We start from the raw sequence: 6,000 nt of genomic DNA on the forward strand, positions 1-6,000 counted from the left end.
CTCCGCGAACCTTCATAATCATGCACGTGAGGTAAGTCAAGCTTAGAATTTAAATAAGCACTTCCCGGGAGGCAACCCGAGTACTAACACTGCTAATTTTCTCATTTTTACTTCATATTATTTCTTTAAAAACTTAACTAAACTGATGCGAGCTTAGCCAAGGAACTAGTTGCCGAACCATTGGAGCTACCTATGGGACCAAACACTCGAGCCCGAGCTAAGCAGTTTCAAGGAGCTATATTGAGCTATCTTGATCGAGCTTGGAAAGAACAAGTGACCGACCATTGCTGTTCCAACTCACCAATCTTAGTGTGCAACGTCTTGTAAGCTAATTTAGTTCAGCCTAGCTCAATAGAGCTCACATCAAATTGCATTTAGCTGATTTAGCTAGAATATTATTTTTATGCGCCTATGTTCATTTAAAATAAATTAATAAGTTAGTTTAATTAGTTAAGACCAAATAAATGTGTTCAATTCTGGACATAATAATTAAAGTTAAATATGTTTACATGTGTCTCAAGTTCAAACATAATTAATAGTTAACTTTAATATGTTTAGATTAAGACAGATTTATTAGCTGTTGTTAATCAATGTGTCCAGTCAAACTAAGTTTATTAAAGTTGTCTTTGAGCTGCCGATTTTTAATATATCTTAAAGCTATTTAATTTTCTATTTTAATGTGTAGCTCATATACATGAATTTGGCTAGAAAGGGACATGAAGATCATCTCTTTTCAAGTGGCTGTTCGTGCAGCTCAACAGGCATTGAATGAATTTAATTTCCAGCTATAGCCAATTAATCTCTCCTAATGACGCCTTGAAGATTTCATCAGCCACATCTCTTTACTAAAAATTCAGCTGAATGGTTCTATCCATTGGAGTATCCAAGCTCAATGCATTCCTTTTGTCGAATATAGACAAGGCTATTCAGCTCTCTACCATGCCAAATTAATGCTTAGCTGAATAATCACCATCTAGAAGCTTACCATTTCTGTTTTCCATGCTAAGAAGCTTCTAGGGGCGTTTAAGAAACTGGATGTTTCCAGCCCCTTTATAGCTTCAATGTGCTGTCCATTCAACTCACTCAATAACCATTTGGCTAGCCAATGTTGTAACACCCTATACCCATAACCTACGCTGGGGCGGAGTACAAGGCATTACTTAATTTGATCTCATGCATTCGAATAACCTCAACTCATCGAGACTCAGTTCAAGATAAAACTTCTTCAATTTCTACCTTAAACTTATTGTTATGAGCCTACGAGTCCTAAATCGACCGTTGAAAACTATCCGAAACCTTTAAAGGTCTTTAATTCGACCATAAGAAAATTGCCTTTAAAATAAGGCACACGCCCGTATGAATGGTTAACACACCCGTGTGGAAGAGTAACACACTCGTGTCCTACACCCGTGTGGAATTCAATTCTAATTCACACCTACAGGGGTTTTCACACGGCCAGACACACGTCCGTGTCAATGGCCCGTGTCCCTCACGCGGCCACGACATGTCCATGTCTTAGGCCGTGTGCAAAAACCTGGGAATTCTGTTTTTGACGTCAGCGTTCCCATATTATCACACGACCATGGCACACGCCCGTGAACTAGGCCGTGCCCCCCACATGGCTGAGACACACGGCCATGTCTCTGCCCGTGTGTTAATTACCATGCATACTGACTTAAAAATTTTACGTGCAGGGGATACACGACCGAACTACATGCTCGTGGAGCTGACTATGTGTCACACACGGCCTAGACACATGCCCGTGTGTCTACCCGTGTGGACAATATAAGGCTATTCACCAAGCCTCACTGCTTCCCTTGAATACCTAATTTCATGCAAATGCCATCAATACCAAAACAAGCATAGATTTCATAATCAAATTAGCCACAATAGGCATTCATTCAACCATGGAGATGCACTTTTTATAATCTCAAAAGAATTATTAGCCATCATTCATGACTCAAAACTAAGTGTGGGATCTATCACAAGCCAACACATTTGGCCAAATCTTGAAGACTCAAAATAATAAGTCCTAACCCTATACATGCCATATTCAAAAATATAAATCCAACTATAGCAAATGTTTTAGTGGATAAAGTGATCGATATCTCTAACTTCTAGTGATCCTTGAACTAGTTAGGCGGTACTAAAAGAAAAAGGAAAGGAAAGGGAGTAAGCATAAAGCTTAATAAGTTGCATATAAATAAGCATACTACAACATTTATTTGTAACCAACATACTCTTAACACCAAAGTAGGCATAGGTGTAACTTACTCACCACCCTGCATAAAAGTTGCATTATATATATATTAAGCTCATATCTCATACGTACTAATTAGGTACCTGTACTATTCACAACACTATTATACTTTCCTCATTAGCTCAAAAACATAATATTTACCGTTGAACCATTCAAAGCATCAACGGATATTCATTAAGCCTCAAACATGGGTAAGGTGCTGATGCCATGTCCCAGACATGGTTTTACACTGACACATCTCGTAGTCGATGTATGTCCCAGACATGTCTTACACTGGCTTACGTCCCGAGGCTGATGCATGTCCCAGACATGTCTTACTCTAGCTTTCGTCTCAATGCCAATGCTATGTCCCAGACATGGTCTTACACTGGCTCTCACAATGTGGCCGATGCATGTCCCAGACATGTCTTACACTAGCTCGCATACATGACCCAAATGTTACGGCATGAATATCCAGTTTACTTCCTAAGGTCCCAACGGAGATTTTACTATCTCAATGATCATTACACATTCTCAATCCTACAATCAAGCAATCCATGCTATATCTATTCAATAACAATTCAAACATAGATAGTAGAAATGTAGTTTTTTTATTTACATACAACTTACCTCAGATTATAAAATGTAGATTACTTGTCAATTAATCTCATCGCTTGGCCTTTCCTCGGTCTAGGGTCAGATTTGGAAATTCTTGATCTATAATAGCAAAATACACTTATTTAATCACTGAATAGAATTAAGAAATCGAAAATTCACATCTTTGGTAAAATGATCATTTTGCCCCTAGACTTTGGCAAAATGACCATTTTACCCCTATATTTGAAAATCGATTTTCATCAAATTTCTTCATATTTCAAGCCTATCCGAACTCTTTTTACTCTTATAGCAACTCTAAAGTCCCACTATTTCATACACTTAACACCTATTTTGCAACCCATGCAAAATAGTCATTTTAAGTGTTTTCATGCTAACACCTTTCTCAAAAGTTGTTTATAAGACAACCAAGACTCATTTTCCTCCATAAAAACTCAGCAAACATCACAATTCTATTCATTTCAAAACCCTAAACTCTTAATCATTTTGCAAGATACACCCCTAATTCGAAAGCCCATGCTTCAAGGGTTTCAAAAATGTGAAAATCATCAAGTGAAACTATCAACATTACTTACTTGAGAGGGCTCAAAGTTGCTGAAAATTTTGAAGCTCTCAAACTTTTATTTATTTTATTCAATTTGCTCATGTCGTCAAAACCTAACACTTTGACTATTTGTTTTTCCTTGTCTCATGGCCTGCTATGCTATTCTAGTAAGGTCTAATTTCCCTTTAAAGACCCATAATTTTGGTTCTGTAACAAAATCACACCTTTATCTATCAATTTAGGACTTTTACACTTTATGCAATTTAGTCCTTTTCACAATTGGTCTCACAATCGTCAAAATTTACTTACCAAATTTTTGACTCTAAAATAATAATAAAATAATTTCTCAAACTTCAAATTTGTGGTCCTGAGACCACTATTCCTACTAGGCCATAAATCGAGCTATTACAAATGCACTCATCTATAAATATTTGCTCAAAACTGATTGTAAAGAACTTTTGATGAATTCTATACTATCATATTACTTTGTGGGTGTTAATACTCTCATTGTTCTCCTTAGACTGAATTGACTTATCAAGTGTTCCTTGTGGCATCAACCCCTTCTATTCTTGAACTTATCACTTGTTAAAGTGTGGCATTCATCCATACTAAGGTTCCTATCTTCCATAGATAGTGGTTCGAGGTTTACTATCAACTATCCTTCTATCATCAACACTTTCTCATTCTAAGAGCTTGTATAAGATTCGAGTCAGCACGACATATTGTGTTGCTTCATTCTTGAGCCTTAGCCAAAAACCATATCCCTGTTCCCATATCCACTTCAAAACTATCCCATTTTGAACCTATCTTCATAACCTCAAGCATATCTTGCAAATTGTTGAAGACTTACTCAATTTTAATCATCAAGAAAATAATACGACTCGAGGCATCTACATTCGAGCTCTTATCATTTGGTATCAAAGCTAGTTAAATTAAGGTAAGAATCGACATTTTTGATATTCCTGGGATCGTATATTAGCATAAAAAATTTAAAAAAATTCAAAAAAAGGAAAAGAATATATATATTTGAAGTGTAAAATTCAAAAATAGTAAAAAAAATAGAGAATTACGAAATATATATAAAAAAAGTAAAGTTCAGTTACATCAATTTCTTTCTGCTTGAAATCTTTTCAATCTTTTCTCATACCAAACTGCCACACTTAAACCCTTTCATTTTTTTGTTAGCCTCGCCATTGTCCCAACATCAATCCCTCACTCAACCCAACATCACTTTTGCAATCTGGCTCACAACGGGAGTTGATTCGTCTAAGTAGTCCTTGGAGAACTTCGAAATGTGAAATTGAGTGAAAAAAGGCAAGAGTGTGATGAGACTATCTGAGAGAACAAAAGCCGAATTGTGTGAATATTCTTTGCGAGAGAATAGTGAGGATTGTTGTGTTATTAAAATTCCATGTCACGGAGTCTGGAAAGGAATCAAATGGCCGGAGATGGATTGCGACCCATTTGCAATGTTGCTGGTGGAGAAGTTCCTAATTTGACGTTACAAGCTCTCATGCGAGAAATGGAGCGGTTGTTCGACCGTAAACTAGATCCGGTCGAAGATCGACTATTTTGAGTCAAAACATGGGTACAATGTGAAGGAACCCTCAAAGCTGCAAGGCTAGGGCACGGGCGTCCAAATCAGCCCTAAGAAAACCCTTATGAATCAAGTGAGCCAGAAAGTGACCACTCATCTGTTCGAAGTGTACGACATCGGGGCCAACAAATCGGGGCTATAGAGACTGAGACTGCCCCAACGACAACCTCAAGAACATCAAAATGACTATACCCCTATCCTAAGGGAAGAACGACCCTGAAGCATATTTGGAGTGGGAGAGGAAAATAGAGGTTATCTTCGAGTGCCATAACTACTCGAAGAGCAAAAAGGTAAAGCTCGTAGCCATAGAATTTTTTGATTATGCAATCGTATGGTGAGATCAACTCATGAAGAGTCGAAGGAGGAACGAAGAAAGGCTTATTTTGACTTGGGCTGAAATGAAGGCAATCATGAGGAAACACTAGTTCCATCGCACTACCACTGAGATTTGTATCAACGGCTATAATACCTCACTCAAGGCAACATAAGTGTCGGGGATTATTATAAAGAGATGGAGGTTGCCATGATACGAGCTGATGTCGAGGAAGATTGTGAGGCAACGATGGCTAGATTCCTAGCGGGGTTGAACTATGACATCGCCAACGTAGTGGAATTGCAACACTATGTTGAAGTGATGGACATGGTCCACATGGCGATAAAAGTTGAAAAGCAAATCAAACACAAAGGATTCAACCGAACCTATCCTAATTCTTCTACAAACATGTGACAGCCCAAAGTTAACCCTAGTCGAGAAGTGGTTTCGGGACCGCTAAACCGAGTCACCGAAATGTTTGAATGTGATACTTATTGTCTAGAATATGTAATTATGAATGTGTGAAAATTTCAAGCTTCAATTTGGTTGATTTCATGTGAATTTAGTCAATAGGACTTATGTGAGAAAATTCTAAAATGTGATAGGTCAATGTGTGAGGACCTATTAGTGCATGTGGACAAAGGGGGGACTTGCATGTCAAATTCCCCCCTACTAGTAGTGGCCGGCCATGA

Source organism: Gossypium hirsutum, chromosome A07 (genome assembly GCF_007990345.1).
Source record: "Gossypium hirsutum isolate 1008001.06 chromosome A07, Gossypium_hirsutum_v2.1, whole genome shotgun sequence".
In the NCBI taxonomy this organism is placed as follows: Eukaryota; Viridiplantae; Streptophyta; class Magnoliopsida; order Malvales; family Malvaceae; genus Gossypium; species Gossypium hirsutum.